The sequence below is a fragment of the Eublepharis macularius genome, chromosome 2 (genome assembly GCF_028583425.1).
Source record: "Eublepharis macularius isolate TG4126 chromosome 2, MPM_Emac_v1.0, whole genome shotgun sequence".
NCBI lineage: Eukaryota > Metazoa > Chordata > Lepidosauria > Squamata > Eublepharidae > Eublepharis > Eublepharis macularius.
The window spans coordinates 161,255,089-161,277,636 of NC_072791.1; positions in this window are offsets into that span (position 1 = coordinate 161,255,089).

The following is a 22,548-nucleotide window of genomic DNA, read 5'->3' on the forward strand; positions in this document are numbered from 1 at the left end:
CTTGGTGGAGACCTTCTCCTAACTCTCCTCTAACTACCCCCCAAGTTTCAGAAACACTTTATTTCTTAAACAACTTTAAGTTACACAGCAGGGGGGCACACCAAAGGGCATGCCAGCACTATTTTACACAAAAATAATACAACTCACTTCACTGTTTTTGACAGCAATTGTGTTTGGGTGATTCTCTGATGTGAAGTGAGTTGTATTATTTTGTGTAATAGACTGCTTTTATGGCCTGTTGTGCTCTCCTACTGTGTAACCTAAAACAGTTAAAGAAATAAAGTTTTTGACAGCAATTGTGTTTTGTGATTCTTTAATGTGAAGTGAGTTATGTTATTTTTGTGTAAGATACTGCTGGCATGCCCTTTGGTGTGCTCTCCTGCTGTGTAACCTACAGCTGTTAAAGAAATAAAGTGTTTTTGACAGGAATTGTGTTTTTGTGATTCTCTGATGTGACGTGAGTTGTGTTATTTTTCTGTGTGGGGGACTGCTTGTGTAATGTGTCACAATGCTTTGCCTACTTGTACTTTGAAAGTGAGAAAATATTTTTTTAAAAACTTTATTCAGTGTGTGTTTGTGTTTTATTCTTTGTTGTGCAGTTGGTTCCCACTACAGGGAACAATGGGGCTGGCTGGCCAGCCATCTCTGTAGGTGGTGGGGGAATTGGGGGGAGGGTGTCTGTGGTTCAGGTTCTCTTTCACAGGAACAAGCTCGCACTCAGGAGTGTGCCCACCATTGTGGCACCCCTGGGCTGTGCATAATTGCCTGGGGAAAGAGAGTTTAAAAGGTCCCATCACAGGGAACAATGGGGGACAGCTGGCCAGCCTGCTGGTGTGGGAATGTTGGGGAGGTTGTCTTTGGGTCAGTGTGGGGCTGTGAGGGGGTGGATTTAAAAGGGGGACTGTGCCTGTGGCCATAGATGCCACATTCCATGGGTTCCTGCTGTGGGAGATTTTCCCATAACAGGAATCAATAGAAAGTGGTTGGCCACAGGACAGGGAAGGTTAGGTTTTGGGGAGAGTGTGTGTGGTATTTGGCAGTTTGGGTGTAGGTGGACTGTGGCTGTGACCATTGGCAGCCCCAATCCCATGTGTTTCTGTGGTGTGGAAGTCTTCTCCACAGTAGAAAGACAAACTGGTGTGGCAGGAGAACCACCATTGGGGGGCATAAAATGCCCCCCCAAAGTGGGATCAGCTTGGGCCTTGGTGGAGGGTGGGAGGACAGGTGGCAGATGGGCCCCTGAAGTTTGGGGGCATTTTGCATACAAAATACCACCCCTAGCCAGACAAGCATCTCTTATTTCCCCCTTAGGAAATAATGGAGAAAGGGGGGGGGGGCTAAGAACAGCATCTTTGGGAGGCCATAAAATGCCCCCCCAGTGGGATCTGCTTGAGCCTTGGTGGAGGGAGAGAGGACAGATTGGAGGAGGTCCCCTGAAGTTTGGGGGCATTTTGCATGCAAAATGCCACCCCCAACCAGACAAGCCTCTCTTATTTTCCCCACTGGGAATAGTGGAGTGGAGGTGGATAGGGGCACCTTCTTTGGTAGGCCATAAAATGGCCCCCCAAAGTGGAATATGCCTGAAACTTGGTGGAGGGTCGGAGAACAAGTGGGAGCAGGTCCCCTGAAAGTTGGGTGCATTTTGCTTGCAAAATGCCACCCCAAGCCACCTAGAAAGATGACTTGTTTTCCCCCATAGAGAACCATGGAGAGTGTAGGAGGATGGGGCACCTTGTTTGGGAGGGAATAACATGGCCCCCCAAAGTCCAATCTTTCTGAAACTTGGGGGGTAGTTATAGAAGAGTTAGGAGAAGGTCGTCACCAAGATTGGTGTGATTCGGACAGAAAATGCCCCCCCCCAGACTCCCGGAAAGCCGGGAGGTTTTCTCATTGAAAACAATGGCCGAATCAAGCCGAAATGCGAATACTGAAATGGCTTGCTGATTCGGTATTCCCTGAATACCGAAACAGTTTCCTGATTCAGTTAAAACCGAATCAGGTTTACCAAAACAGGCAGGCCTTACACACCCCTACTAATAAGAACACAGCACCTTCCATGAATATAACTCATACTTCCAAATATACCTCTGATATTTGCTTTAGAAATATCAATATGAATAACTTGTCTCATTAAACTGCTGTATATCACCTAGAACATGAAAAACATGGTATTCGTTTTCATGTTCAAGATCTGTTCACCATCACTCGCAATACCTATTTTGTGGCCTTAGCTCAATTTTTGGGGGGTATGACCCTCAAAGTTCTTCTAGTCCCTTCTAATAAGGGCTTTATTAAAACAGAAAATCAGAATGTCATACATATAAGAGGCAAAACAACAGGAAACACCTTATTAGATCGAATTTCAAAATAATCTTGTTTAACTCCATGAAATGGTTTACATGATCAAATATATTTTAATTATTTTGACTCTTTGCCTGACTACCATATGAATGTGGATTACAAATACAGTTTTCCATTCACTCCATCCTCAGTGACTTTCTTTGGCTAATTGACCCAGATGTTTCAATACAAACGGTTGTCCTTCCCTTCCCCAAACACTCTCCATGGTCCACTCCTCCAATCCTCCAGGAATTCTCCAACCTAGAGTTGGCAACCCAAATTCTGCATCCCAACCAGTCCTAAAATCCAGGTCTACATAGACATTTATAACCACCTTGCCAAACTGGCAAGATGAAGCAGGTATAAAAGAATCCTCTCCAAGGACACTCTCTAAAGGACCAAAAGAAAAAGAAAAAACTTACTCAGCCCTGAAGTGGCAGCTAGTCCCACATTTTCAAAAGATAGGGATGGGCAGGTGGGCAGGTTCAAAATGACAAATGACTCAGGAAGAAACTTACCAATGCTGGTTAAAATGCTGTTTTGTGAAGATGATGCATAGAGGAATAGCTTGATAAAGCAATACACTGCAAAATGGGCTGTTTTAATTGCTAGTGCACCCGTTGCCAACAACCCGGGAGCTTCCTTATCGACCTTCTGGCTCCCATTGGACCCTCTTCACCCTTCATTGGCAGCTTTGCCCTCAAGAAAGAAGAAACAACTTGTTTGAATCGTGCACTTTGAAAGACAAACTTTGTATTTATATGCATGTTATTTATACATGTGTTGTATGGACTGTATTCTATGCATTGGGGCTACATGTGTGTAGATGGATAGTCCCTAGTATGTTTGGAGTATATACATTGGAAGACTTACCTTGCACTTTTTGCACTTAATGCATTGGCACTTTCATTAAAATTGCATTATTGTTATTATCTATCAGTTTTCTGTAGACCATTTGGTCCTTGTTTGTCAAACACCATGTAGAGGGCAGAGTAAGCTTTCATCCACGTTCTTGCTCCCAGCTCCTGACAGGTCAGGACTTGGAGCCAAGGCTGCAGGCCATGCCTAGCCCTCCATGTTGGAGTCTTCTCTATTTGGAAAAGGAGGATGGGCAAAAGCAGTTTGAGAGTCACAAAGAGGGTGAACTAGTCTTAATGCAGACATCATCACAGGACCTTGTTGCGCCATGTTCTTTGAGCTTTTGAAGTACAGTCTCACAGCCCAAATTCTGATTTCCTGTCACGTGGAAAGAAGTGCAAATACTGGATGGGCAAAGAATTTTTCTCCTTCAGAATGCTTCCTCCCCCCACCCCCGCCCCATCTAATGAGGTCGTATCTATCTAATTTTAATGAGACAAATTAAAATGTTTTGCATCCTTTCTGCTCTGATATTTCTCTTCTTTTGTCTTCAGTTCTACAAGCAGAAATAATTCAGAAGAAATGGATGCTTTAGATGCAGTCCAACATAGATGATAGTTAAGGAGATCAAACACAATTCTCTCAGTAAGTGTGTATTTCTGATTCAATTTGCCAGTAAGCTTTAAATTGCTTCCGCTGATACATGTGTTTGCCTGTCTCTAATGAGATATTATAGGTCTGCCACAAACTTTGTTCTCTGCATTTATTTAAGGTGTCATTTGAAATACTACACAGGTCGGCGGGTACGCAAACAGCTCAGATTCTCATGAGGAGACTAGAGCAGCATCTCCCATTTACAGGATACAGGCAGCTCAGAAGAAAGCATAGTTAGATGCCTAAAAGGGGGAGGGGAAGGTGAGAATTAAAATGGACTTAGCATCTCAGCATGCAACAATGTAATGAGGCTTTTTATGGCACAAATGGACCATGTTTTTTTCAAAACGGCAAATGAAAAATCCACCCCCACAGTATTCACATTTTGGAAGAGCCCCATTTTGACTTTCTTGAAATCTGTCAAATATTGTTTTGCTGTTGGCTTCAGTGTAATAGGGATTTCAGCTCTACAGCATGTGTATCAAACTGTTATGTTAATCAAAACCACCCACACTAACATTTGCATATATCTGTATACTGTGCCATTATTACATTATGGGCTAAAATTAAGGTCATAGACAACTACACCATTGTTCACAGAATAGCTGAGTGAGTTTAGCTTCCACTACTGCATTAAATGAGAAAATGAGGATACCTGGTTTTATGAAAAGTCGCATTGTGATTTAATGCACTGTGACCCCACTGGTTCATGTTTCTCCTGTTGTGTTATCTGCTTCTTTGTCTAAGCTACATTTGTCCTATGAAAACTTTTAGCATTGTTTTATCTTTTTTTTAATTTGCTTTGCATGGCATTGCCAGTGGATAGAAAAATAAGATTTCATAAATTAATGGGGCGGGGGTGCTCCAAAATGGCCCGGTGAATGCAAGGAACACTGAGAGCAGTTAAGTATTATTTAAAGAGAGAGGGGATAGATGGAGAAGGGAAATTAGCCTGCTCAGACATCAGAGAATTTAAAGAATTTTGGAGGGGAAGCTTTGGATCATATCTGCGGGAGATTTCCAAATCATTTATCAACCATTTATGCTTTGTGGGCTGTTCACTCAAGCTTCATGTTATGATTGAATGCTATCATGAAGACAGTGAAAAGGTACATTTGCAGACAGGATTAGATTTTTTTGTATTACTGAGGGATTTCTTGGTATGTATGAAAATATTTGTTGACAATTTAAAGGGAACACTTGCTGATGAGCACTGAGTTTTGCTCTAGAAATATTGAGAGCAGTTGGAAGTCAGAGGGAAAAAAATAAAGGGAAATTAAATTGTTTAAGACCCTCCAAACATCCATTATCCAGATTTTAGTTGAGGCAAGGCAGAGTTTAACAACAGTTTGTCAATTTCCCCATTCCTCGTGCAGAATGGAGTTTTATGAAAACTCAGTTATTCTTCAGTTTGAGGGGTGGGAAGTCTGAGGTTCATGTCTGTTTGGATCAGGAAGCACCAGGACCAGCCCAAGGATTTTTTACATCTGACTTTGCTGCTGCAGCCCCCCCCCTCCCGTGGAAGCCATACCCATCACCCTCTTCCCCTCCACACCACAGGGAAGCTGCCACTGCCTTCCTTTCCCCTCTACTACACACACAATGAAGAAGCCACCCACCGCTACTGGCACTGGGGCTGTGGATTGCCACAATGCCATGACTGCCAACAGGGAAACAGATAGGGAAGCAGAGATAGCCCTGCCCCCAGCCCACCCCACCCAATGGAGGGAAGGAGGAAGAGGGCTGTGGCAATGTTTGAACCAGGACTCCTAACGTATACCTCTCAGCACTGACCACAGCCACTCCAGAGCCTAGGCAGATGGAAGGTTCCTTTTCTTTTGTGAGACTTTTCAGTCTCTGGGTTCTCTCTGAGGTTGTACCTACATGTAACTCATGAATCCAGACACAGGCTTAAATAACACTTCAGTATATTGATTACAGAGTGTTGCTGAGCATAAAGCACGTGACTTCAGGCAAAGACACAAAACAAATAACTTATCTATTGCTTAGCTAAAATCTGCCTAACTAAAACTTAAAAAGCTTGCTTGAATAGCTTTTAGCTGGTTGTTTCCCAGAGGTCTTACTTAGCAAGCGTGCCCTCTTCCATGCCATGAAGGACATGGTATGCGGAAGCACTGTGGAGCGTGGAGCCTGCAGCTTCTCTATCATGTGATGGTGAAGGAAAGAATTAAAGAAATCAAGTATGCTAGGAGGCCATCTTTTCAGGACTCCATCCATCACCCTACCAACCAACAGCCAATCAGGGTCCAGCTGTCTAATTAGCATTTCCAGCTATGTAAAAACAGGGGAGTGAAGCTAGGAGCTGTGAGAGCCAGTCTCTCAAGGTTGAATCTCCAGGGGATGGATACTGGCCTGCAGGTGTTAGAATCAGCAGAGGCCAGCACATTTTTTGTGCCAGGCCAGAGCCTGGGCTTGTAAACATTTACATACTAAACCAAACTCCAGCTGTTCTTAGTAATATTCTGACCTCTGCAGTTCCTTACAGGCAATCAGTGTGGATCAAAGCCTGGTAGTAGCCAGCTCAACAGCCCTCCATCTGACCCTGTCTGATGCTGGTTGTCCCAGCCCCCCGAGAAGGTTATCTGGTTGTCACCAGTGCACAGTCAGCAAGAGTTACACATGCTGCAACTAAGGGCAGGTCCAGATGTCTAATGTGATCATCTTGGTGATTTTCCAAGTGACTCGCTTCATTGCCATCCACAGCAAACATCTCCATCTGAGATGCTTGGCATCCCTTTCCAACAAAAGAGCTGTGTCATGGCTTACGGTGGCCGCTGCAGGGCAGGGCACCAATATGCCCAGCCCTGACATCAAAAGGGTGACAGGGATGCTACAGGGCCCTGCCCTGTGGAAGGAGGGGTGGTATACCTCACCTAGACTCCCTCTCAGTCCACTCACTGGTCTGCTCAACCTGTGCCACTCATCCCCTTTGACCTCTGTCAGCACCTCCTCCATCAACTTTCCTCCTCACCTTCGCTCTGCTCCAACTCCACTCCATCACTCCTACTCAACCCACCCTGCCCTGTGGGTGGGCTTCCCTTTTATCCCTTCAGCCTAGCCATGCTCCACCTGCCAAACACACCCTCCTGCTGCCTTCTACACATGGCCCTAGCTGGCCTAGGCAGCTGCACCTGTGCTCGTTTGGCTGGAAGAATTGGGCCAGTCCACCTGCGCCTTGTTGGCTGGATGTCCAGCCTCCCTGGCTGAGCTGACGGCTGAAAGCAGGCACAGCTGAGCCTCCCTGGCTGGCTGTCCATCTCCTCCCACAGAATGCCTCAGGAAGCTCCACCTGGAGCTGCTTAGCTCCTAGCATCCCCTGGGCTAGGTTACTGCTTTCCAGCTGGGCTGCAGTCTGGGGCGTGGCTCTGAGCTGCTGAGGTTGCTTCTCCTCCCTGGCTGGTAAGGTTTCAGTTTGGCCCACTGCTGGCTGCCTGTCCCTACTGTCTTGGCCCTCTCCATCTGCTCTAGCCTCCTCTGGGTTGCCACCATTCTCCCTACCTGGCCCCCTGGACTCCCACTGGAGGGTTGGGCTCGCTGGCCTCCACCTGCCCCTTCTAACCCTCTGAGGCTTGGGAGTCTCTTTCCTTCCCCCTGTGGCCGGCTGGTGCTGGGTCTGGCTGTCTGCTGAGGCAGCTGGGCCACTGTCTCCCAGGGGTCTCTCATCCTCTTCTCCAGGTAAGTCTGGGGTCTGGGCTGTAGACCCCAGACAAGCTGCAGGGGAGTGCCAGAGATGGTTGCAGAATGACCCCCCTCCTGGCTTGCTGACAGCCTTGAAGTGCCAGTCTCTACCCCGCCCCCCCAAAAGCACTGCCTGGTGGTGTGTCTTCAAGTGGTTCCTGAAACTAGTAGTTGAGAGATTATTCAGGTCTTTATCTCAATTGACTCAATCCGTACATAACTGGCACTTTGCATAGTGGGGATCCTCCATCCTCTTCTCCAGGTAAGTCTGGGGGCTGGGCTGTAGACCCTGAACAAGCTACAGGGGAGTGCATTTTGGGTCCAATTCAGTCATTTTGGGTCCAATCCAGTCCCCAAATGGCCAGGATCAGGCCACTGCCTGGTGGGAGAATGCTCTCCCATGTGGAACAGCACCAAATGGCCAGGATCAGGAAGTTTCCCCCATCTGGCACCAGCCTGACCCTGGCTGTTTCAGCCCCAATCCTGGCCATTTTGGGCCATTTTGCACCCGGATTAGGGCTGAAACTGCCTGGAACGGGCCACTGCTGGGCAGGGGAACCCTCCCCTACCTGGCACCAGCCTGATCCTGGCCATTTTGGCCCTGATCCAGGCCATTTCTGCCCTACCCTTGCCGTTTTGGGCCCTAAATGGGCCTAAAATGGCCATTACGGCCTGGAATGGGCCTTAAATGGCCTGGATTGGGTTGCTGCCAGGTGGGGAAACCCTGGCAGGGGAACCCTCCCCCACCCAGCACCAACCTGATTCTGGCCATTTCGACCCCAATTTGGGCCATTTCTGTGCCGTTTCGGCCATTTGGGGCCTGTTTAGGGCCCAGAACAGCTTGGATTGGGGCTGAAACGGCCAGGATCGGGCCAGTGCTGGGCAAGGGAACCCTCCTCCACCTGGCAGCAGCCCAATCCAGGCTGTTTTGGGCCTGATCTGGGCCCAAAATGGCGAAAATAGGCCATTTTAAAATACCCACATGACACCAGTCAAGTGGGTATTTTAAAGAGCTGCCGGAACACTGTTCCCAGGCATTCTGGCTCAAAAAAGCCCTGTCCTAGGCAATCACTTTTGAGCAGCTAATAGACAAGCTGTTCTTGCAATTCCCCCAATACCTTTTTATGCGAAGACTCTGAAGCTACATAGTGGTAAAGAAATGTACTCTGCACCTACTCAGGGGTGCTTCCAACTCACTATTTAAGAACTTGTCCCTTTAGGACATTTTCAAGGATATTTGAAACAACTGTTTTCAAAGTCCATGTTGTGACAACCAAGGATTTGCTTCCACCTTTCCCAAATGAATATTGCTTACTTTCTAATCTACATGCAGTTTCTCATAATCAGACATTTCCATGATATGTGTATAACCTCAGATTTACTATTAACTTCCTTGCTTACTAAAATATTTTCTGCATTTGACTGTTACCAATCAAGAAGAAAGAGAAGAAGAGATGATGTTCACCACCTTGGAGACCTTATTTGGAAGTGCCAGTACTGTGTACTGGTCCAGACCCCCAGAAAAAAAGCCCTGACAGTTACTATGAGTTTGCACAACAGCTTCTGCAATGTCCTGTAGGGTTTCTAGGCCCTGTCAGGCAATATCTTGGAGAAGTCCCATGCTTTGACATATTAACATTATCGAAGGCTTTTTGCCAAAGGAGTAAAGCAGTTATAGAATTCTTTCTCTCCTATTATGTTCAATCTCTTCATCAATCAGAAGTTTAGGCACACCTTGAAAAGGAAAACAGTACCCTGTGTATTGTCAGTAGTGGCCACCAACTGTAGAAATGGTCATCCTCCCCTCCCCCCCCCAAACCAAAATAAACCCTGTCAGCTTTATCTCAGTACTGTGAAATGGATTCATGGTTATTAAGGCCATGGGCCTTGTTGTCCTGCCCCTTCTTAAATTCAAATAAGGCATGGGATGGTATTGGCAGGATTGGTCATTATCCAGCCAATGGAGTTTAGTCAGAGGGGCTCTGCCCCTCCTATCTAAGTATTTGCCATGTTATTCTGGCTCCGGTTGTTATTACTACTTGAACTTTGCTGCAGAACAAGAAAACTGCCTACTAGCATAGCATTGTGCCAGATGTTGTTGTTTGTTCTCATATCAAGAGAGGAAAAACAACAATAAAATACAACCTGTTGCAAGTGGGACAGAATTCCCAAAGAAATTACTTGGTTGTAAAACTAAATAGATAGGAAAGGCTTTTCTGGTTTCTTAGACTCTGTATTTAGTTTGTATAAATAGGCTGGTAGACCATTTATAAGTTGCCTTGCAGGGGGATAACAAAAGTTAATATTTTAATTTAGAATCAGTTTTATAGCTTACTGCTGGTGTAGATAAAAATTTATGTTTTCGCAGCTGTAGATTTCTTCGATTTAATTAGAGGAACTGTTTCCTTATCATGCACAACTTTGCAGTTAGCAGAAGCTGTGCTGATTGGAAGCCATGTGTTTTAAATAATTTGTATAAAGTTTCTTGTGTTGAATTATTAGATCCCAGGATATGGCTGATGGATGCATGATGCAACAACCTTGCTGAAGCACAGGGAATCTGGGTCCAGCCAGAGCCCAAATGAGATACCTCTTGAGAACCTTATGTATGTGCTTTGAATCTATGTTGGCAGAAAGAATGAATATAACTGCAGTAATTTAAGTGGCTGTGTAAGGTACGAATCTTACTGAAATTATTTTTCCTTGCCTTGCCTCTCTTTTTATTTAAAAATCTAGAGACATGTATAATGTATGTATCTATGAAGATTCCACACCAAAATATTTTCATTGATTTGAAGGTTGGAATGGAGTATGAATACACACACTGTATTGATGAATACACCATGTACACTAAAATATGGTAAAGCCCCAAAATATGAATTGAGAGGAAGAATTTAGAGCATATAAATGACAGAAAGGAAAGGGATGCTGAAGAATGTCACCTTCTGATATCGCTCTGCTCCAAATCATCCCTACCTGCTGGGGCTTTCACCTGGAGCAGCATTAGAAATGATTTTGATTTTTTACTTAATTATGTTATTTTTAAACTGCTATGTCTAGTAGAGATGGGCACGGACCGCATTACGGACCTAATGTTTCCACGGACTTACCCTGTTTGTGGTTCGCGAACACGCGGGCCGTGGGCTTGTGTTTTTCTCACGAAAGTGCCGAACATTGGGGCTTTCTGTCTGTGTGTCCGTTGCCCCTTAATGCCAGGATTCCCGCTCAAACAATTTCCTAGGCAACGGTGGAAACACCTTCCCCGTTTGGAACACACCAATCCTAGCCCAGGAAACCTTGATTGGCAGCTGTGTCAGCCAAACAGAGATCACCACCCTTTCTGCATAAAAGACAACGCGCGCAAAGCGTCGGCTCCATTCTCCTGGCGCGGGGACGCGAGTTAGTTCTATGCTCAGCATCAGCAACTGCTTGCTGTGGGGAATTTTTGTGTGCGTGTGTGTGTGTGACAGAGAGCGCTTGTGCCTTGGGGCTTTCCGACTTCAGCTGCAAGAGAGCTTTCTCTTTTCTCCATTTCTCCTCGTTTCTATTCAGAGCACTTTTTAAAAAAACCCTTTTACCGCGCTGATTTGTTTCTGCGTTCTGAGTCCTTGGGTTCTTTTCGGGCTTAATCCCCCCTCCCCCCCAAATCTCTTCCTTTTTTTCTGGGTTTGCTGGGGGTTCTATTTTGCTGTGACGCCACCCCACTCATAGACCCACAGTGGGTGCAAGGCAGCTTTGGGCGTTGTCTGCTTCAGTTCTTGCCTTCTTTCCCCCACTTTTTTTTTTGGCTGCTGAAGTGGAGGGAGAGTGCTATTAGGCTCTGTGAAACACCTAATCTCAGGTGACCGGCAGCTCGCTTTGGGGGGCTCTCTGCTTCCCTTCTTTCAAAGCCTTTCATTCCCTCAATAGTGGGTGACTTGGGGGGACATTTCCAGCCTGGCTTTTGAGGTGCAGGGGGAGATTGCCACCGGCCTCTGTGAAACACCTACTCTCTGGTGACCGGCAGCTCGCTTTGGGGGGGGCTGTGTCTGCTTCTCTCCTTTCCAAGCCTTTTTCACTCCCTCAACAGTGGGTGACTTGGGGGGACATTTCCAGCCTGGCATTTGAGGTGCAAGGGGAGATTGCCACCGGCCTCTGTGAAACACCTACTCTCTGGTGACCGGCAGCTCGCTTTGGGGGGGGGGCTGTGTCTGCTTCTCTCCTTTCCAAGCCTTTTTCACTCCCTCAACAGTGGGTGACTTGGGGGGACATTTCCAGCCTGGCTTTTGAGGTGCAAGGGGAGATTGCTCCTGGCCTCTGTGAAACACCTACTCTCTGGTGACCGGCAGCTCGCTTTGGGGAGGGGGCTGTGTCTGCTTCTCTCCTTTCAAAGCCTTTTTCACTCCCTCAACAGTGGGTGACTTGGGGGGACATTTCCAGCCTGGCTTTTGAGGTGCAAGGGGAGATTGCTCCTGGCCTCTGTGAAACACCTACTCTCTGGTGACCGGCAGCTTGCTTTGGGGGGGGGCTGTGTCTGCTTCTCTCCTTTCCAAGCCTTTTTCACTCCCTCAACAGTGGGTGACTTGGGGGGACATTTCCAGCCTGGCTTTTGAGGTGCAAGGGGAGATTGCTCCTGGCCTCTGTGAAACACCTACTCTCTGGTGACCGGTAGCTCGCTTTGGGGGGGGCTGTGTCTGCTTCTCTCCTTTCCAAGCCTTTTTCACTCCCTCAACAGTGGGTGACTTGGGGGGACATTTCCAGCCTGGCATTTGAGGTGCAAGGGGAGATTGCCACCGGCCTCTGTGAAACACCTACTCTCTGGTGACCGGCAGCTCGCTTTGGGGGGGGGGCTGTGTCTGCTTCTCTCCTTTCCAAGCCTTTTTCACTCCCTCAACAGTGGGTGACTTGGGGGGACATTTCCAGCCTGGCTTTTGAGGTGCAAGGGGAGATTGCTCCTGGCCTCTGTGAAACACCTACTCTCTGGTGACCGGCAGCTCGCTTTGGGGGGGGCTGTGTCTGCTTCTCTCCTTTCCAAGCCTTTTTCACTCCCTCAACAGTGGGTGACTTGGGGGGACATTTCCAGCCTGGCATTTGAGGTGCAAGGGGAGATTGCTCCTGGCCTCTGTGAAACACCTACTCTCTGGTGACCGGCAGCTCACTTTGGGGGGGCCGTGCTGAAGGGTTCACTGAGGGACTGGTTGCCCCCCGGCGTTGCTGTCCATGGCTACATGGTCACGGACGCCGGTAGAAACATGCTGGCGGCCCTGAATGAGGCATCCCTGGAGGGCATTGTCTGTCTGGCCCATAAGCTGCACCTGGTCATGGGGGATGCTCTTGGGTTGGGTAGCGCAATCAAGCCCAGCTGGGACCAGGGAACATTGGAGATACGCAACCTCTTGGTCTCCTCCTCCTGACGACAAGCCCTGTCCCTGGTATCCTCCTCCTGACGACACGTCCTGTCCCTAGCACCTTCTAAGTACCTCCTCTTGTTCTTTATAAACTCTACTGCTTCCATTACAATTTGTATGTTGAAGAAACTTTCTGGCGAGGCAGGAAGGTGGGTGAGGGCCGCTGCTGCCAAGTTTACGCTAAGCCGGAACTTCAGGTGTGGTCACCTGGTAGGTGTGGGATCAGGTTTCCCCTGGGTGAATGTGGCCTCCTTCCCCCACCCCCCTCGGTGGAAATACAAGCACACTGCATTTTGTCCTGTCGGGAAAGGGGGGAAGCTCCCTCTCCCCCTCCTCCTGACAACACGTCCTGTCCCTTGTATCCTCCTCCTGACGACACGTCCTGTCCCCGGTATCCTCCTCCTGACGACACGTCCTGTCCCCGGTATCCTCCTCCTGACGACACGTCCTGTCCCTGGCACCTTCTAAGTACCTTCTCTTGTTCTTTATAAACTCTACTACTTCCATTAGATTTTGTATGTTGAAGAAACAGTCTAAGGCACGACTGCTACCCCTTTCTGGCGAGGCAGGAAGGTGGGTGAGGTCGGCAGCCACCGCCAAAACGTTGTGGGACAGTCGGTTAAGGACACTAAGCATCTGTGGGACTTCATGGTCCTCCACCTCCTCCCGACGACACCCCGCTAACAGTCTAAGGCACATGATGAGCTTCCTTGATTGACTGCATCACGTTCGGTGAAGTGGGTTTCGTCGGCGACCATCCTGCTCCTGCGAGCACAAGGGCAGGGTGGGATGGTGTAATGCTGCAACTGACGAATCTGGCTGCAAGGCAGGAAGATGGGTGGGTGCGGTTGGGTGCTTTTGGATATTGTGCTGCTCTCTTTGGTTTTACAGCGGCCGGCATTTGGTTGACAATGTGGACGGGACCTCTTTCAGTTGGGTGGGGATGTGTCCTGCAACTCTGGTCCTTTCTGGCGAGGCAGGAAGGTGGGTAATGCCGCCAGCCGTGGACTGTCTCTGAAGCTGGAGCCTCAGGTGAGGACACCCGGTAGCTGTGGGATCAGGCTTCCGTGGGGCAAATCTCGCCTCCTCCACCACCCCCACCCACGCAGGGCTTAACCATGTGATGGAGTTTGGCCTGCCGGTTGTAGGGGAGCTTCCCCTCCCCCCCATGATGACACGTCATGTGCCAGAAATCCTTTTCCGGCCAGACAGGAAGGTGGGTGCTGCCGGCGAACGTCACAGACTGGTTCTCAGTGGGAGCCTCAGCTGAGGACACGCAGTTGCTGGGGGACCTTTCCCCTCCCTCTGCCCCCCCTCATGATGACATGTCTTGTCCCAACAATCCTTTTGGGCAGGGCAGGAAGGTGGATCTGCTGCCGCTGCCACACTGTTCTAAGGTGGGACCCCAGGCTAAGGAAAGGAAGACACTCAGTACAGTAGCTGTGGGACTTGCCCCCTCCTCCTCCGACACTTCCTGTCCCTGGTATCTTCCTCCTGATGACAAAGTCCTGTCCTGATATCCTCCTCCTGACAAGCCGTGTCCCTGGTATCCTCCTCCTGACAAGCCCTGTCCTGGTATCCTCCTCCTGATGACAAGCCCTGTCCCTGGTATCCTCCTCCTGACGACAAGCTGTGTCCCTGGTATCCTCCTCCTGACGACAAGCCCTGTCCTGGTATCCTCCTCCTGACAACACGTCCTGTTCCTGGTATCCTCCTCCTGACAACACGTCCTGTCCCTGTTGTCCTCCTCCTGATGACACGTCCTGTCCCTGGTGTCCTCCTCCTGATAACACATCCTGTCCTGGTATCCTCTCTCTATGACAAGCCCTGTCCCTGGCACCTTCTAAGTACCCCCTCTTGTTCTTTATAAACTCTACTACTTCCATTAGAATTTGTATGTTGAAGAAACAGTCTAGGCCCGACTGTTGTCCCTGTCTGGCGAGGCAGGAAGGTGGGTGAGGGCGGCTGCCGCCAAGTTTACACTGAGCCGGAACTTCAGGTGTGGTCACCTGGTAGGTGTGGGATCAGGTTTCCCCTGGGTGAATGTGGCCTCCTCCCCCCCCCCTTGGTGAAAATACCAGCACACTGTATTTTGTCCTGTTGGGAACGGGGAGAAACTCCCCCTCCCCCTCCTCCTGACGACAACCCCTGTCCCTGGTATCCTCCTCCTGACGACAAGCCCTGTCCCTGGTATCCTCCTCCTGACGACAAGCCCTGTCCCTGGTATCCTCCTCCTCCTGACGACACGTCCTGTCCCTGGTATCCTCCTCCTGACGACAAGCCCTGTCCCTGGTATCCTCCTCCTGATGACAAAGTCCTGTCCATCTATGGTGGTCCCCACATGGCAGGGGAAGGTCTTTTTGGCAGGCGGTCTTCCATGTGGCCAGAGGAATATGCACTTGTCTGGGGTCTGAAGGCTTGCGCTTCCGGAGACCCTGTGGGGAAATATACTCGTATAGTGGTCAACACATCATTGAGGTGGGATTCCGGATGCCTGTGGCACCCCCTCGGTTTTTCATTTTGGCTTCTCAAAGTAAAACTGGAATTTGATGGGAGAAGGCCTCCCCGGTGGACTCCCATCGGACAAGGGTTATTCGGCTGTCACTTTCTCATCCATCCTCTGCCCTGTTCCTTTCTGCTCCGTCGTGGAGGTGATTTGTTCGGACAGTCGATGAAAGCACTGTCCTGGTGGTGCTTTGAGGATGGCAGGCTCCTCCATTCCATGTTCCATGCCTCGCACATCCCTGTGTGTCAGGGTGATGGCTGCTGTGCCAATGAAACATGATATCTGAAATGCAAGCTTTCCTGTCACCACTCCATCTGGTCACGAGGGATGTTCTTTGGCTGGGCAGACTCAGGACCACGGTACACATACCATGTCAGAGAGGTGCGTTCTGGCTGAGGTCCACTGTCCAACATTGATGGCAATGCTCTCATCGAGCGGGGCTGTGCTTTCCTTCTTCTGCCTTTTCGCCCCCTCGTCCAGCAGAGAGGCCGCTTTAACAGAGGGAATATTTCTGCCACCTAGTCTTCTAGGCAAGTCTGTTTTGCTGCTTCCTGATCTATCTCCTCTGACAGGGCCGTTTTTGGCATGACACTGGTGACTCGCACTTTCCCTGTGGCCACCACATCAGTGAGGTGTGTTTCGGTTGGATGAAGATAGGCGTGAGGGGTTGTTGTTCCTACATGGTGTTCTGGGGAGGTTGAGCTTCCGGAAGGACATGTATTTTCCCTGCCCCCACCATGCAGGCACCTTCCTACCCAAGAAACCACATTGGCGAGGTGTCTTCTGTCTGTCACACTCGCTCCATGGCTCCTTTAAACCACGTGCCTTTCTATGGGGACAAATGCATCAATCTGGGCCCTGAAGGCTTGAGCTGTCAGAGACTGTATAATGTGGATGCTGCGTGAACCCCAGGCGAATTAACCCTCCTCCTGGACACTATCAGCAATTCTCACGGGTCGGAAAGTGGAAGGCTTCCTGTGGAAGCTAACACATCTCAGAGAGGTTTTCACCAACTGCCACATCATCTACATGTTGGGCCAGCTTCCAAATCACCCTACATGCGGGGATCGGTACCGCCCTCCCCTCCCGTTAGGGAGGGTTCCAATCACGGTTGCCCCATTGAAGAGGTGGGCTTTGTCAACAGGTAGCGCTCCTAGAAAGGGGAGGCAGCCAGCGGTAGGTAGGCCATCTCTGACTAACAGCAGCTGTAGAGGGGTTGCAGAGATGCTGGCCCGCTGAAGAGGTGGGTTCTGACTCTGACAGTGGACTTACCTCTCAACCGGGGGGGGGGGCATCTTCTTGTTAAAGTGGGATTACTCATGTCCAACATGTGGTTCTGTCTTCCTTTTCTGGATGTTCTGCTGCAGCTGCCACCACATTGTAGTTGTGGGAAATGGTTGCGTCTTCTTGCTGTCCTTCCCCTTGCTTGTGCAGGAGACACCATGGGAGTGGTGACTTTTCTTGGTGACGGCCCAGATAATTGCCTCCCTTTTTTCCTCAACTCAACCTTTACAAGTGTGTTTTTCAGGGGCACTCTTCCATTCTGTCGCAGCTGTCACGTCGTAGAAGTGTGTTGCTGCTGACTGGATGACAGGTGGAAGGGAAGGCACTTTGTTGGTGAGACTGTCCCTTCCCCCGAGGATGTGAGAGGGTCCTTCAAGGAGGGGCGCTAGAACTGTTCTTCCCCCAACGTGTGAGGGAAGGCAGGTGGGGGTTGACCCTAGCACCTTCCCATCCTGGACACGACGTTGTAGAGGTGGGATTCCTGATAGCTGTGGCAACCGTGGGCCATTTGTTTCCCAAAATAAATGGCTATTCCAGGCAAAATAAAACTGGAGTTTAATGGGAGAGGGTCTCCCTGCGGAGGGGTTTTCTCAGCTGTCACTTTCTTCTGAAGAACATTCTCCAATTTTTTGTCTTCGGCAAGCCTCTTTGGCAGCATCTTATTCCGTCTCTTCTTTTCATGCTCTCTCCGTCACCATACAATCTCCTCTTTTCTCCCGCTCCCCGTGCCGGTGAGGTGGGTTTTCCGTTGACTGGAGGCGACACAGACTTCTCGGGAGGTTGACCTTTATGAAGGCTGTGGTCCCGCACCAATCAAGCAGGCACCTTCCCAACTGGCACACCACATTGGAGAGGCGGGTTCCAGGCAAGCTGCCTTCAAAGGGTGCACTACCCATCAGAATCATGTGTTGCAGGAAGTTGCCTGCTAATTCCCCTGTGCTAGGCACGCCCTCATTGTCTCTGGCCCTCCCTCCAGTGCTTGGCAACGGAAGTTGGGGAATGCTTTGGTCACGGCCACCAAGTCTGTGAGGTGGGTCCCTCGTGCTGTTCTGTGCTGGCAACTGCAGCCCAGGATTTCCCACCCTCCACATTAGTGGGTTTCAACTGCTTTCCATGGTACCTGGCATGTCACCCCCCCCATTGGGGGGAAGCAGTTCCATTGGTTCTGTCCAACCGTGGGGAAGGGGGGGGGTGGCATGCACATGATTTGCCTTTGTGGACTGCACCACATTCGGTGAAGTGGGTATCATCGTCAACCATCCTGCTCCTGCAAGCGCAGCCCCCCTGATTGCGGAGGCCAGTTTCAGCAGACTGCAGGGCATGTGCAAGGAGGGGTGAGGCCAGGCCACCATCAAAAGACACCTCTCCGGTGTGGTGGCCGCCCCCTGGGCCAGCCACTCGAAGCCCAACCGGGGCCAGTGAATGGGGCCCCCACAGGGAGCGGGAGGCCGCCGTCACAGCCCACCTCTCCGACGTGGTGGCTGCCCTCTGGACCGGCCACTAGAAGCCCAACCGGGGCCAGTGAAGGGGGCCCCTGCAGGGAGGGGCAGCCGCCATCGAAACCCACCTCTCCGACGTGGCAGCCGCACTCTGGGCCGGCCACTCGTACCCCAACCGGGGCAAGTGAAGGGGGCCCCCGCAGGGAGGGGCAGCCGCCGTGGAAACCCACCTCTCCGACGTGGTGGCCGCCCCCTCTGGGCCGGCCACTCGTACCCCAACCGGGGCAAGTGAAGGGGGCCCCCGCAGGGAGGGGCCGAACCCACCTCCCTTCCTTTGCGGGGATTCCGCCCCGCTCACCTTTGGCCCGGCGGCCGGGCACATGGGGGGTGCCGCCGGCGAGCGGCCAGACCCCCCCGCCCCCTCAGGGGAGGTGGCTGGGCCCCGCCTCCCCGGGTCTGCCGGGCCCAGCGGCTGCCGTCCTCACCCACCTCCCTTCCTTTGCGGGGATTCCGCCCCGCTCACCTTTGGCCCGGCGGCCGGGCACATGGGGGGTGCCGCCGGCGAGCGGCCAGACCCCCCGCCCCCTCAGGGGAGGCGGCTGGGCCCCGCCTCCCCAGGCCTGCCGGGCCCGGCGGCTGCCGTCCTCACCCACCTCCCTTCCTTTGCGGGGATTCCGCCCCGCTCACCTTTGGCCCGGCGGCCGGGCACATGGGGGGTGCCGCCGGCGAGCGGCCAGACCCCCACCCCCTCAGGGGAGGCGGCTGGCCCCCGCCTCCCCGGGCCTGCCGGGCCCGGCGGCTGCCGTCCTCACCCACCTCCCTTCCTTTGCGGGGATTCCGCCCCGCTCACCTTTGGCCCGGCGGCCAGGCACATGGGGGGTGCTGCCGGCGAGCGGCCAGACCCCCCGCCCCCTCAGGGGAGGCGGCTGGGCCCCGCCTCCCCGGGCCTGCCGGGCCCGGCGGCTGCCGTCCTCACCCACCTCCCTTCCTTTGCGGGGATTCCGCCCCGCTCACCTTTGGCCCGGCGGCCGGGCACATGGGGGGTGCCGCCGGCGAGCGGCCAGACCCCCCGCCCCCTCAGGGGAGGCAGCTGGGCCCCGCCTCCCCGGGCCTGCCAGGCCCATTCTGCCCCACTCTCCTTTGGCCCGGCGGCCGGGCACATGGGGGGTGCCGCCGGCGAGCGGCCAGACCCCCCGCTCCCTGCTAGGCCCAGCAGCCGCTGCCAGCAGACACCTTCCTTCCTGGTGGGGAATACCACCCTGCTCCCCTCTTGCCCGCCACTCGAAGCCCAATCAGGGCCAGTGAAGGGGGCCCCCTCAGGGAGGGGGTGGCTGCCTTCGAAACCCACCTCTCCCACATGGTGGCCGCCCTCTCGCCAGCCACTCGAACCCCAACCCGCATATCCTTCCTTTGACAACACTGCCACATTTGGTGAAGTGGGTTTCGTCGGCGACTGTCCTGCTCCTGTGAGCGCAAGGGCCCCTCTGAGGGTCAATCCCCACAGTCCGGTGACAAGGAGGACAGTGGCCCAGGTCAGCTTGCTTGAAAGCAAGCAAGCTGACACACCACATCACTGAAATGGGACTCATTGTCCACTGCCCAAAGAGGCTCCTTCTGAACAGGGTAGCATGAGTTCCTTCCCTCAAGGTGTGGAAGACATCCTTTCCCTCCCTCGCGTGCCTTCCATTCCAGCAAGGGGCCTTTGAATTGCTGCATGATCTCCTGTTTTGGAGTTGGCTTTCACTCAAGTCCATCCATTCATTTCCCATCATGGAGATGCCCCAGGAAGGGCATCTCTTGTTGATGCAGCCCCATGTAGGTGGGTTTTGTGTGCAGCCCCCTCTCCTGGACAGGAGCACAAGTCTCCCTCCTTGCCCCAAGGGTGGGTAAGGGTCAGTCAGAATAGGGGAGGGGCAATTGTTGTTTGTCTCTTTGGAAAAGTGCTAATTGAGGAGCGTTCCATGAGAACCTTTGGTGGGGAAAGTCGCCTGAAGTGAAAAAGTGTGGGAAAACCAGGCCTTTTCTGACCCGAACCGGTCCGTGGACCGGTTCGCGAACCGGGCCCGGTCCGTTAAAAGTTCGCGGACCGTGGTCCGTGGAAGCCCACAAACCCCGGACCGGCGGTCCGTGGGAAAATGCCGGTCCGTGCCCACCTCTAATGTCTAGTTTTTAAAGCTTAGGATATATATAAAACTGTAAGCTACTTTGTAAACTCATATGAAATGCAGTATAAAATGGTTATTATAAAAAAAATGGAAGCGGTGTGATTGCCAATCTCAGGAGCAACTCTGGGTTTCCAAAATATTACAAGCCAGATTCAAATTTTCTTCCACATATAACACCAATGTGGTACAGTAATTAAAGTGTCAGACCAGGATCTGGAAGATCCAGATTCAAATCCCCACTCTGCCATGGAAGCTTACTGGATGACCTTAGGCCAATCACTCTCAGTTTAACCTACCTCACTGTCATGAGGATAAAGTGGAGGAGGAAGAGAATGAAGCTGTATCCAGCTTTGGGTTTCTATCAGGGAACAAGTGGGGTATATATTTCAATTAATAAATAAATTTGGCTAGTTGTGCTTATTAATTCTTTGCCATGAATTAGCTGGTGAAGACAGCATGATTGTGATGTATCTTTCTTCCAGAAGGATTTTACACTATTATTTTGCCCATGTATGTAATTTACTCCTTCAAAAGAAGGAAGTGAAGGAAGTGAAAGCAGGATTTTATACAAATTTTATAGGGCATGATGCAGCCAAAGTTAAAACTCCATGATTTCCAAGGAAGTGTTAAATATGTGCTTAAATCTCATCCATTGAAATCAATGAGCCTTACAAGAACTACCTTTGACTGGATCATAAAATGTACCCATCAGCTTCTCATTTGCCCTTTATTGTAGAATAATTAGTCATATTAGTCAGATAATTCTTTAGGCAAGCACCATGTCTTTGTAGTGTATTGCTAATAAAAAAATGTATATTGCATATTTTGAATAAGGTAATATCCTACACTTTACTTTTGTATTATATGGTACAGTATTACAATAAGGTGTTTAATTGAGATTAGTCAAATATAGTAATCTTGAGTAAATTAGAATGTGAATAGAAGGCACTGGAGGACATTTTGAAAGACATCTAGTTCATCCACTTTTCCTTAAACAGGACTAATTAACCCTAGGAAAGATATTCATTGAACTAATATTGAAAAAATATCAGGCCTGAGAGTTTCACAAATTTTCCTGGTAATTAGTCCTTTGCATGATTTGAAAACTTCTTTCTGATGCTTAATCTGACTCTTATATGCCTTTGATCTGTAACACATGATTCTTTATTAACTGTGGCATTGTGATAAATTGGTCCAGTAAAAATTATCCCAATACATATTAATCATAAAGTCTAGAGATCTTCACAAATGTGAATTTGCAGACCTGGTATGACCTGAGTCAGACTGATCTCATTTTCAGTACATGCTAATATATGTATGAAGCCATTTCCCAACAATCCCTCTCTTTGTCATGTTCTGTTGCCAACGTTCCACCCTTTCTCTTCCACTTGAGCAGGTCTGGTCCTGTCCCCTTGCCCCTCTGACAATAGCATCAGTGATGAATGGGAAGCTGTGAAGAGAGAGTAAAGGAATAGGCAAGTGACTACAGAAAATACAGCTAAGGCAGGGCTTACCAGCCTTTCTGAGCCTGTGGTGACACCTTTCAAATTTTTAAAGGAGGTGGTCCTTCTTTCATATGTGGTGGACATGCAAAAAAAAATTTAAAAATTGGAAAGATATACATGCTGAGATTCAGAAGATTTTAAGAGTTAATTTTGCCATGGATTCCCAGATCATGCTGCTGGGAATGATATCAGATAATATTGTAAGAACATTACATGAACTATTTTGGTATTTGGTGATGGTAGCAAGAGTAGTAATGGCAAGCAAATGGAAAGAAGAAGAATGCCCCACTAGAGAAACTTGGCAGGATAAAATGTCAGAATATGCGGTGATGGCAAAATTGACGAACTATATCAATAGAAGATCTGTCAACAAATCTGAAGAGAAATGGGAAGATATTTTGTTTACAGTGAATAAAACTTTATGAGGTCTTAACTCTAGAAACCGGAAAGCAGTTGTATATTGTTGTATATAACCAGAAACCAGTTGTATATAATTTGATTTTAAGGTGGTCAATTATATAAAGATAATTGGTAGCTTAGGTAAATAGCTGGTAAAACAGATTGTAGAATTTGGAAATATTGGTATAAAGGTAACATGTTTATTGAAAAATAAAGTATCATCACAAGGTAAAGAGATGTAGAAGGGAGATAAGAGCTTCCTTTTATACAAGATAAGGAATAGAAATAAGTTAATATCTCTGATAGTAACTC